Source organism: Acomys russatus, chromosome 24 (assembly GCF_903995435.1).
Source record: "Acomys russatus chromosome 24, mAcoRus1.1, whole genome shotgun sequence".
Taxonomy (NCBI): domain Eukaryota; kingdom Metazoa; phylum Chordata; class Mammalia; order Rodentia; family Muridae; genus Acomys; species Acomys russatus.
Genome location: NC_067160.1, coordinates 54,782,309 through 54,794,672, shown reverse-complemented (window position 1 = coordinate 54,794,672; position 12,364 = coordinate 54,782,309).

The following is a 12,364-nucleotide window of genomic DNA, read 5'->3' as shown; positions in this document are numbered from 1 at the left end:
GTCAGTCTCCTCCTAAAATGTCACCTCTCACTGCCATCACTGTAGGTCTCATGGTCCAGCATGGATCCTGGGAGGGCACACTTAGACCACAGCAGGTCTGAGACAGGAGCCCGGCCTGTGGGGTGGGGCAGAGCAATCTGAAGGAAATGTACAGTTTGGAGTGACAAGCACTGTGATGTAAAATGCAGTGTGAGCATGGAGCTTCAGAACATGGACCCCAATTTTGGGGGTCCAGTGAAGGAAGTGACCTCTATTTATTACTTTATTTTATGCATATGGGGGTTTTGCCTGCATGTATGCCTGTGTATTGTATGCATGCAGTACTGGCGGCAGCCAGAAGAGGGCATCAGATCCCCTAGGGCTGGAGTTAACAGAAAGTTGTGACTGTTCACATGGGCGCTAGGAATCAAACCCGGGTCCTCTGGAAGAGCAGCCAGTGCTCTTACCCACTGAGCCATCTCTCCAGTCCTCATGAAGAGGCCTTTAAATGGATGGTTGGGCTGGGAGGAGTGACTGAAAAGAGAAACTGCATAGACAAAAAGAGCTAGAGGTCAGGTCAGGACCTCAGGGAACTGGCCACAGCCAAGTTCAGGTGAGAGATGGAAAAAAGAGGGGCCTGGTGAGCAGAGAGGAAACAAAGCCAGGAAAGAGCATCCCTGGCGTAAGAGCCACCGTGAGTTCCCTTTACCTGCGGGCCCAGAACGTACACTGCAGAGCTTGGCAGGACGTCTAATTTTAGCATCAGTCAGACTTTTTCTACAATGTCACAACTCTCTCAGATAACAACTCACTTTTAGATGCCAGTTGCAGAAACTCCACACAAGCGCTTCAGTTTTAAAATTTTATTTATTTCATGTGTTTGACTGTTTTGCCGGCAGGTATGTACGCTCACCCTGTGCATGCCTGGTACCTCGGGAAATGAGAAGAAAGCACCAAGTCCCTTGAAACTAGAGTTACAGGTGGGTTTGAGCCATCTTGTAGGTGCTGGGAATTGAACTTGGGCCCTCCGCAAGAGCAGCAAGTGTTAACTTCTGGGTCACACACTACAATAACAAAACAGCCATTTTCTCCCCCTGAAAATGTTCTACTTTAACGCTGGCTGGATGCAGTTGCCTTAGTGATACTGTCTGGATTCTCTTTGGCTTTTGTTGTCTGGACCAGTTAGTTACTTTTCTTACTGTTGTGGAAAAATACTTGAAAAGGGCAACTTAAAGCAGGGAGGGTTGGCTGGGCTTGGTGGCACACGCTTTTGATGCCAGCACTCGGGAGGCAGAGGCAGGGGGATCTCTGAGTTCGAGGCCAGCCTGGTGAACAGAACAAGTTCCAGGGAAGCCAGAGCTGCACAGAAAAGCTTGGCTGGGGGGTGGGGGTGGGGGGAAAACAAAACAGAAGGAAGGGTTTGTTTTGACTTGTGGTGGGAAAGGAGTGAGGGCAGCAGCAGGATGCAGGAGGCAGCCAGCAGCTTCCAGTCAGCAATCACCTGGGTGGGGGTGGGGGTGAGTGGGTGGCGGGTGGGGAACACCACTTTCTAGAGGTGCAGCCTCCATGCCCCCACAGCCCTTGCATTTTTGCACATCTGCAGAATTAGCAGCTTGTAAACGACACTGCTCATTCTCCTGCCAGCTTGGCATGTGGGTGGGTCTGCTCCCAGCTACCACAGCTATGGTGGCCTCGCAACACCTTGCTGAGCGAACCTCAGAAAACACTTCCTCGGGCAGCTGTGCTTCCACAAGGCATCTGTTGGTGAGGGTCTCGGGTCAGGTGCTCCCCTTTCGAACGAGTTTGCCATTTCACAACTTGGAGTTTTTGATAAATGGGGTCTTACCTATTACCCCAGAAGAGAGCCAAGGAAAGCTTTCTCTTTAAGAACCGATGTTATTGTTTTATAGACGGTGGTGGCGGTGGTGTCTGTTTGTGTGTGCCCTCATTCTCATGGGCAGACACACACCTGTGGGGCTAAGTGAGATGACTCTGTGGGAAAAGGCGCTTATCACACAAGCCTAGTGAGCTGGATTCAATACCCGGAACCTACATAAAGACAGAGAGAAGTCTCTTTCCTCTCCTCTCTCTTTTTCTCTGTCTGTCTCAATTTACCTACCGATTAATTAATTAATTAATTTATATTTATTGTGTGGGTAAGCACCTGCCATGGCACGTGTGTAGAGGTCAGAGGACAACTTGTAGGTCCTGGAGACTGAACTCAAGCTGTCAGGCTTGGTGATAGGCACTTACACACTGAACTATCTCACTGGATTCAAGTCTTGTCGTTAAGGTGCTAATCTCTCTCTCTCTCTTTTTTTTTTTTAAATATTTTTATTTAATTTTAATGTACGTGTGTTGGTGTGAGGGTGTCAGATCTTAGAGTTCCAGACAGTTGTGAGCTGCCATGTGGGTGCTGGGAATTGAACCTGGGTCCTTTGGAAGAGCAGGCAGTGCTCTTAACCACTGAGCCATCTCTCCAGCCCAGGTGCTAATCTCTTTAACAGCTGTTTTCCTTGTCCCGGCCTCCCCTGCATCTTTAAACTCACTCAAGCGCCTTTCTCTACCAAGCTGCAAGGTGTTTTGTATCTTCAGCTCTCTCTTACTGTAGTGGTGACCGAGAGCAGTGAGCAGTCACAGTGCCACCCCCTGAACACTATGCCACCTTCACCCAAACAACTTAGTCCCTTGGTTTTGAATTCAGCCTCAACCAAACTTTGAAGACAAAGGCCGACTGTACCCAGGCTCCCTGCCAGAATACAACATAAATGGCTTCTAATGCAGCTCCCAGCACAGTCTTTGCTCACTTCTGTAGCCTCATGGGCCAGGCCTCCACTCCCTGCGTTTCTCTTGGCTTTCAGGTCTTCCAAACTCCCACCACAATGGTCCCGTAAGCTCTGCTCATGTAACTTAAAGATCCAAACGTTCCCACATCCTTTCACAGGCCAGTTCAGAAGGTTTAAGAATCACATGATCAGAGCAATGGCCCTACTTTGGGTACCAATTACTTTGACTCACAGTTGAAGAAGGGGTGCTATGGGGGCTGGAGAGATGGCTCAGTGGTTAAGAGCGCTGCCTGCTCTTCCAGAGGTCCTGAGTTCAATTCCCAGCAACCACATGGTGGCTCACTATCTGACGCCCTCTTCTGGCCCGCAGCTGTACATGCAGATAGAGCACTCATACATATAAATAAATACGTATTTTAAAAAGAAGGAGAAGAAGGGCTTGGAAAGGTTGGAGAGATGGCTCATGGGTAAAGTGCTTGCTGAACAAACATAAAGATCTGTGTTTAAAGCCGGGCATGGTGGCGCACGCCTTTAATCCCAGCACTGGGGAGGCAGAGACAGGCGGACTCGCTCTACAAAGCGAGTCCAAGATGGCCAAGCCTGTCTCGAAAAACAAACAAACAAACAAACAAACAAATAAATGAAAAAAGAAAAAAATCTGGGTTCAGATTCTCTGCACCCATGTAAAAGCCTGCATGGCCTCATGCACCTGTGTGTGGTCCAGCACTGTCTTAGCGGAGGCCATAAGATCCAGCACACATTGGCCAGCCAGATTAGCCAATCAGTGAGCTATGAGAGATCTTGCCTCAACATAGAGAGCCACCGAGGAACGCCTTCAACATGATCTTCTGGCCTGTACACAGAAGAGGAAGAACCCGAGGATAGACCAGCTGGCCCTTACCCTCTGTGAGGCTTCTAGAAAGCTGACTGAAACGGGGGCTCATCTTCACCGTGTGTTTTTGTGCCAGAAAAGCTCCCGTTTACACGTATTGCTTGAAGTGCACGATCAAAGAGCAGCAGGCAGAGAAGAGAAAAACCTGGACTCAGCCACGAGGGCGGCGCGAGGGGGTGGGGTGGGGACGGGGAAGATGACATGGGACTATGGCCTCTTGCAAGCCTAGGCCTCTTGCCAGGTTCAGCCAAAGCAAAGGCACTCCCGCTCCTAGAGAAGTAATTCACGGTGTGGCCACACGGTGGCACTCTCTCCTCCTTTTCGTTGAGCAAAAGTCTGAAAACAAAAGGAGTTGAAAGGCACTGCTTGACTCACAAGAATACTTACTGTATGATCAGACAGAAATGCAGATTTATATACACAATGTTACTTTTTAAATTTTTCTGTCTTCTCCTTTTCTTCACCGTGTCTCCATCTCCTTGTCTCCTTCCTCCCTCTCCACCTTTTCAATTCAACCTCATCCTTACTGACATTTGCCTGGGTAGCCCATGTGGCTTGAAGAATCCTCCCCAGGTGGAGAAACAGCTCTTCAAAGTCCTCCCACAATCCCCCGTGGGACAACATTCTGGGAGAGACCCTCGGGTGAACCTCTGGTCTAGTGGACTGCCACGATGGGCAGGGGAGAGCAGTGTGATGGGGAGCAGAGTTCAAATCTTTCTCCTGACACCTCCAACAGCCCCTGTTTCTGGGTTTAGGAAGTCTGTTGAGAAGCCTGCCCGGCCCTTCCCCGCAATGGCTTCTTTCCGTGGCATCCAGAAAGTCTGTGGATTTTCCTCAAGAATCTCGAAGCCATGCCACACAGATGAGGGTTTGTCCTGATGCCCGGTGTGCAAGGGCAGGTGTGGTGTTTGTCAGTGGCGAGAGGAAAATGAGCTCTGTGGGCGGCATCACGAGAGCAGCTATGGCAGCTGGGGGTGGGGAGGACTGGGCAGACAGTGTCAGTCTGGGTCCCATTGGGCGGCCTGTGTGAATTTACATGGTGGGTTGATCATTAATGAAACACCTGGTGCTTGGTTACTGCTCTATAAACTTCCAGTGACTTCCGTCTTTGCTTTGTCCCCAGAGACTCCTAGAAATTCCCCCCTGAGGCTGCAGGAGGCAGAGGAGAAAGTGAGTGTCCCAGACAGTGTCCAAGACTGTGAAGGGACTGCTGGGACTCTTTTCTTGGTCCTAGGGAGCATTTCGGGGTTACTGGGAATATGGTTAATAGAATTCTATAATGGGGCTCCAAGCCCTAGTCCCCGGGTATACTGACACCATGGTCAAGGCCACATTGGCCTAAGCAGGAGGGCCACCATCACAAGGTGCCACCACGAGGGGCTGGAGAGATGGCTCAGAGGTTAAGGGCACTAGCTGTTCTTCCAAAGGTCCTGAGTTCAATTCCCAGCACCATCTATAATGAGATCTGGTGCCCTCTTCTGGCCTGCTGGCTTACATGTAGGCATAACACTGTATATATAACAAATCAATAAATCTAAAAAAAAAAAAAAAAAGATGCCATCATAATGGACAGCACGCACTTACTGAAGTGTGTGACACATGAATGCACCTAGTAGCTCTCTCTCTCTCTCTCTTTCTCTGTCTGTCTGTCTGTCTCTCTTTCTGTCTGTGTCTGTCTGTCTGTCTCTGTGTGTGTGTGTGTGTGTGGTGGTTTCAGACAGAGAAATTTACTGTGGTTATGAGCGGGTTCCCCACATCTACCTAGCTGGAAGAAGGGTGGAGGAAGCAGAGTTAGTGCATCTGTCCCCATCTGCCCCAGTGACTCCACTTCCATGCAGATCAGAACTAGGAAAGGATGAGAGCACAGGGCCAGGGCAGAGTCAACAGGGAAGCCAGGATTTGCATGCAATTTGCATCTCCTTCTGCAAGCAGGGGCTGCCATGAGACCTTACGCTTTCTCTCCAGCTGGATTTGGTCAGAAGTGAGCGTGTGAGAGTGTGACTACATTTTTATCTTCAAATATCTTCTAAAGGTTTTTGTTTTTGTATAAAAATTTCAAACACTCAGGGCTTAGTGACCCACGCCTTTAATCCCAGCATTTAGGGAGGCAGAGGCAGGTGGATTGTTGTAAGTTCAAGGTCAGCCTGGTCTACAAGGACAGCCAATGCTACACAGAGAAACTCTGTCTCGAAAAACCAAAGAAGAAGAAGAAGAAGAAGAAGAAGAAGAAGAAGAAGAAGAAGAAGAAGAAGAAGAAGAAGAAGAAGAATTCAAACAGAAAAGCAAATAAGCCACAGCTCATGAACACTCTGCATCCACCATCTACATTAGATCTTAGTATTTGCTAAATATGCCTTTTCGCAGTAGGTGCACATAGAAGTTTATGTAACATGTTTAGTTAGACGATACAGGCACCATGACACTGCATCCACATTTGAGTGTGTTTCTCCTAAAAACAGGATCACTGTTTATCACACCAGCATACAAAAGATGGACAGTTCCTAAAAGCTGCCCAATAGCCAGCCTTCATGCTTACTGACACTGTTTCCCAAAGGTTCCCCGCCCCCCTCTTTCCTCAAAGGTTTTCTTCTACAGTGTCTCTGTTGGAATCCAGCACCCCATGACCTTTACACATACACACGCTCTCTTTTCCTCCTCCTCCTCCTCCTCCTCCTCCTCCTCCTCCTCCCTCCATCCTCCTCCTCCTCCTCCTCCTCTTCCTTACTCTTCTCTCTCTCTCTCTCTCTCTCTCTCTCTCTCTCTCTCTCTCTCTCTCTCTCTCTCTCTCTGTGTGTGTGTGTGGAGAGGTGCACTAGTGCATCCATGCTCACATGGAGGCCAAAGGCTGAGCTTCAAGTATTTCTTCTATTAACCCCCACATTGGTTCCATTTGTTTGTTTGTTTTTGACTGGATCTTTCACTGAAACTGGAGCTCGCTGGTCCGGACTGAAATGGTCCTGACCCTTCTATCCACTCTCCACACCCCAGCAGACATCAAGGTCAAATGCTGTCACATGCTGGCCTGCTCACATCTCCAGCGGTCCCTATGCAGGGCTATTAACTGACGACTGAGGTAAGACTCTTGTGACTCCGTTTTCTTTTTCAAGACAGGGTTTCTCTGTGTAGCCAAGGCTGTCCTGGAACTCACTGTGTAGACCAGGCTGGCCTTGAACTCAGAGATCTACCTGCCTTTGCCTTCTGAGTACTGGGATCTCAAGTGTGTGCCACCACCCAAATGACTCAGTTATACCTACCAGAGAAGTTTCCTCTGAACGCCTTTGCAAAGTTTGCTGCAACACGTGCTGGGCCATACTGTAATTCCCTCAACTTTCCTGTCTCTAACTTGTGTCTATAAGGTCCACAAGGCTCTCTCCTGTACTATTGAGGGATCAAGTGTGATCGAGCATTATTCTGGATGTTCTGGGAGAGCGCTTTGAATAAGATTGGGTGACGGTGGCACATGCCTTTAATCCCAGCACTTGGGAAGCAGAGGCAGGCCTGGTCTACCGAGGGAGTTCCAAGACAGCCAGAGCTACATAGAGAAACCCTGTCTCAAACACACAAACCAACCAACCAAACAACCAAACAACCAAATAAACCCATAAATAAATAGTAAAAATGTAAAAAAAAAAAAGTTTTAATTATGTACACACACACACACACACACACATACATCTGTGTTGAGAAATATGCATGTATGTGTGCAGATGCCCTTGGAGTTCAGAAGAGGGTGTCATATCTCTTGGAACTATAGCTGTTACGTAGGTGCTGGAAACCAAGCTGGGGTCTCTGCAAGAGGAGCAGGTACCCTTAACCATGGAGCCATCTCTGTAGGCCCCAATGTGATTCTTTATTTTTATTTTAGACAGTATTTCTCTATATAGCCCTGGCTGTCCTGCTCTATAGACCAGTGGGCCTCAAACCCAGAGATCCACATGACTCTGCCTCCTGAGGGCGAGGATTAAAGACAGGCACCACTACACTCATCACACAATCGATTCTCGAAGGTGAAAATAATGTTATTATTGTGGTTTAAAATCTATTTAGAAGTGATAGAAGCATAGAGCACCAGATGCAACATATATATATATATATAAATAAAATTAATTTATTCATATTACATCTCAATTGTTATCCCATCCCTGGTATCCTCCCATTCTTCCCTCCCTCTCATTTTCCCCTTACTCCCTTCCCCTATGACTGTGACTGAGGGGGACCTCTTCCCCTGTATATGCTCATAGGATATCAAGTCTCTTCTTGACACTAGCCCAAGGGATATGTCCCATGAAAGTCTTCACTTACCAGGAAAGTGGGATAGAGGGGAGGACATCCTATTGGGACTCTAGGTGAGAGAAGCATGGGAGAATAGGGAAATAGAAGGATCCAGAGGGTCCTAGAAACCTACAGGAAGGATAGCAAAGTATATATCTTTAAAGATTTCTTTTATGTATGTGTGTGTATGTCAGAGTATATGCCTATTGTATATGGGTGCCTGCTGAGGCCAGAAGAGGGTGTCAGATTCCCTAGTGCTGGAGTTATAGGCTGTTGCCAGCTGCCTAGAGTGCGTACTGAGAACTAAAGTCGGGTCCCCTGGAAGAGCTACAAGTTTATCTACAATCTCATCAGAAAAATTAAGAGACCCTCTTAGATTCTTGGCTGAGGGATCCTATGGGGCTTGTGGACCGTGTCTCCATGGGAATTGGTATGGGATGGAGATGGAGCCTGTTCAAACCCTGGAAATCTCATCCTGAGAATGGCAGGTGTGGGACAAAGCTCTCTCCTTGTTTCAGTGCCTGCCTCAGGAGCACGTGATACCGCAGGTGCCTCTGGTGGTCAGAGATCTGCTTGCCTCTGCCTTTCAAGTGCTGGGATTAAAGGTGTGTGCCACATATCCATGTTTTAAAGATTTTTTTTTTTTAATTTTGTGTGTCTGCATCTGTACATCATTTGAATGTTTGATGCCCAAGGAAGTGGTGAGCCTCCGTGTGGGTGTGGGGACTTGAACCTGGGTCTTCCACAAGGACAAGTGCCCTTAACTATGAGCCAATTCTCCAAGCACTTGGATTTCACATTTTATCTCCCCTTTCCTTTTAATTAGAAAGCTGTAATAGTAGGCTGAGCGTGGTGGCTCAGGCCTTTAATCCCAGCACTTGGGAGGCAGAGGAAGGCGGATCGATGTGAGTTCGAGACCAGCCTGGTCTACAAAGTGAGTCCTGGACAGTCAAGGCTACACAGAGAAACCCTGTCTTGAAAAACCAGTAATAAAAACAAATAATAATAATGCTATAATAGTGCATTTTGTGTGTGTGTGTGTGTGGATTGGTTTTTGGTTTTTGGCTTTTGGCTTTTGTTTCAAGACAGAGCTTCTGTGAGTTCCTTTCTCCAGGAGGCTGGGCTGAGAATCTGGCCACAGAGTTTTCCTCAGCCTTCTGGAGGCTAGCTGAAGAATGCTCCGTCCTGCAAACCAGTCACGAAGGAGACCTTCTGGGAAGGGAGGAAGCACCCTCAGCTGGGTTGAGACAAGAGAAATCTGCATCCCTTCCAGAGGGGGGAAGGGGGCCTCTGGCTTGCAAAAGGCCGGACTACACTTTATTAAAGCAAAGACAAAAGAGTCAAACAACTAGACTTTAATTCACTAAGCTTGTGAGTAAAGGTGCTCAGGGTTGCCAGCAGAGAGTATTGGATCCCCTGGGGTTACAGGCAACCGCTCCGGGTCTGGGTTTTTAACCTTGAACTGAGATGTTTAAAAGGGGTTGTCCTACAGACTGGGAGTAGTGAACAGTTAAATTTGGTGGGAGACAGACCCATACCCCTTTCTCCTGTGAGCACAGGGTGGGGCTGAAGAAACAGGTGGACGTGGGCGTGGGGGGCAAGCTCAGAGCAGCCCTTCTCCTGTAGTGTCATGGAGGTCCTCATGGCCATCAACTTGGGAGTTGAGATCCAGGGAAAGACAAGGTTCTTTGTGGCAGTGGGCCTGTGGTGCTTGTCCAAAGACACTGTCAGTAAAAGTAATGCATTAAAAAAAAGCACAGTAGTGTATTCCACAGGCAAGCAGGAGGCACAGCCAGGTTGTAGTCAATGGCCTGTGTCCTACAGCTGCCCTTCTTTTTTAGGACTTCTGGTCTCTTGTCATTAAATCTGTACTTTTCTTGGCCAGGGCTCTTGTCTCCTCCAGCGAGACTCATGGGGCTTCTTCTCTGTTCCCAGGGTGCTGTGGAATTGTGGTCAGCTGTGTGGCCTTTCTACCCATCTTCTGCCTCCCAAGGGATGAGATCACAAGGGCACAAGGGTGTGCCACTATGCCTGGCTTTTTCATGTGGGTTCTCTGGGGGTCAAATGTAAACTCCTTTTTTTTTTTTTTTTTTTTAGGCAGAGTTTCTCTGTGTAACAGCTCTAGCTGTCCTGGGACTCGTTCTATAGACCAGGCTGGCCTTGAACTCACAGAGATCCGCCTGCCTCTGCCTCCCAAGTGCTGGGATTAAAGACGTGCGCTACCACACCTGGCTCCAAATATAAACTCTTATGCTTAAATGGCAAAAATGATCTCCTAGGCCCTTGGTGACTCTCTGAGGCTGGAATTCTTGTGTAGCTTGCTGCACAGTACAGAGAAAGGGGGAGGCCATAGGCTCCTTGTCCTGGTCTAGTGAACCCAGGAGAAAGAGAACACTATCTTCTAGCATGCCTGTATTTAAACACTCAAGGAGGCACTCTTATTGGTTAGGCTCCTTCACAGGACTTTTTTTCCTTGGGGTGGGAGCAGGAGACCAAGCAAGGCCTCCTTCCAAAGTCTCAACAACCAAAGTTAGGCTCCACCAAAGTTCACTGTAGCGAACCAATGAGTTTAAGAGGCTTACGAGACCATGGCTGAGGCGGTATGGCAGAAGCATGGATAACCGTTAACTAGCCATGATGGAAGGGCTGTACCAGATGACTCCCCCATGCCTGCGTACATAGAACCCTCTGCCCATTGTCTTCCCAGCTTATATATCCTAGCCCTTCTGTGAGACCCCAAGCCATGGGCCATTACAGTAAGCTGCATACAACTGGCTAGAAGGAGTGGCTAGAAACGCCTGTGAGGATGCAGTGACCCTCTCTGTCCACTCCTCCTGTGTCAAGTCAACAAGCCCCTATGGTGTGGTCATTTACAAGCAGGCACAGCTGGCAGTTGTTCTGGTAAGACAGTTCTATACAACAGCTCCAATCACATGATTAACCAGGGGCCAATGATAAGAATCTTGCATGGATGAAGCATGATGTGTGTTCGGTGGCCCGCACTATGATGCCCGGGGCCGCCAGTACAAACAGACAGGAGAGATTCTGCACAGACTAAGGTGCCAGATGCCCACTGTCTGCACGGAATCAACATCACCTGCCCACACTGGCCACACTTAGGAAGCTCCTGCCCCAGGGGGTGGGGCTCTAGGGTGCTGTGTGGAAGGAGATGGGTCTGAGGAACAGTTTTTCAGAAATAACAATCAATCTAGAAAAGCCCGGATTGATAAAACAGCTCCTGGCCAGGCTGTCAATATCTGCCTGGCTTCTTGGCCTCCCCTCCACAGTCCCTGGTGGTCTATGTCCTGGTAACAATTACCATTCTTTTTCCAGACACTGTATAAACAGTAACAATGTGGCTGCGGCCTCTCTGAGAGCCAGCATCCTTGAGTTCAGCACCTCACTGTGCCCCTCCGCCTTGGAGAACATTCCATTCCCGTGAGGTCAGTAAGCTGAGGGAAACAGGGTAGGGAGTGGGGGACCGTCTGGTTCCCCCGCAATCCCATTCTTTAACCACAGTAAGCCTCCCGGCCACTGGTGGTCTCAGAAACATCTGAGCATACTTGGGTCCTCACATTAGCATGAACGGGAAGGCAAGAAGCTGCTCTTGTGACATGGCTTATGGACCAGTGAAATGGAAGGATCAGGATTCTCTTTCCCTGAACCTCTCCCAAGGGGCTTGTGCTTGGGCAGCTGAAATGTACAAGACGTGGGGCACGTCTGGGAACTAATAAATGCTCTGCCCACAGTGAACACAGCATGAACAAACTTGACAGTAACAGAGTGAGGTTCTGTACTGTCTCCAGTTAAAGGCATACTGGATTTGTCCCCACTTCTTTAGGCATCACTCTTTGCTGCGCGGGTGAGGAGACTATGGCTTTCCCAGGTAGTGTGGTGGGAAAACAGCATCCAAACTCTGCCTGGAATCTAGAACTCCTCCCATCTGCCTCTGTGACAACAGCCAATCAGGGACAACGTCCTCCTGTCATTGCTACCTTCCTAGGAAGCCTGCATGGCCCAAGACCTTATGCTGAAAAGGCCGTTTGCTGCTCCAAGGACCACAGGAGAGAAGGGTAAGTGAGATACGGGCTGGCCTCTGCTCATGTAGCCAGTGGGCTAGAAAGAATGCATTTTTCTAATCCTCAAAGAGGACTCTTATCAGAGGCAAACCCACTCAGGGCGTCAGCGTTCTGGCAGCCCCCACTCGCTCAGGCACCTGTTCCCCGCTCCCAGGCTGTCCTGTGTTAGGACCCAACAAGTCTCCTAAACTTATTTCCAGAACTCACCAAGATTTTTTTCCCTGCACATCAGTTCTCCTGGTTCCCTGTGTGTCAAATGTTATTTTCTTTACAGCCACCTCTCCTACGTCTATTTCTATTTCACAAAAACTAACCCTAATGTAAAATCCAACCTGACAGTAAGTATTTGCACTGGG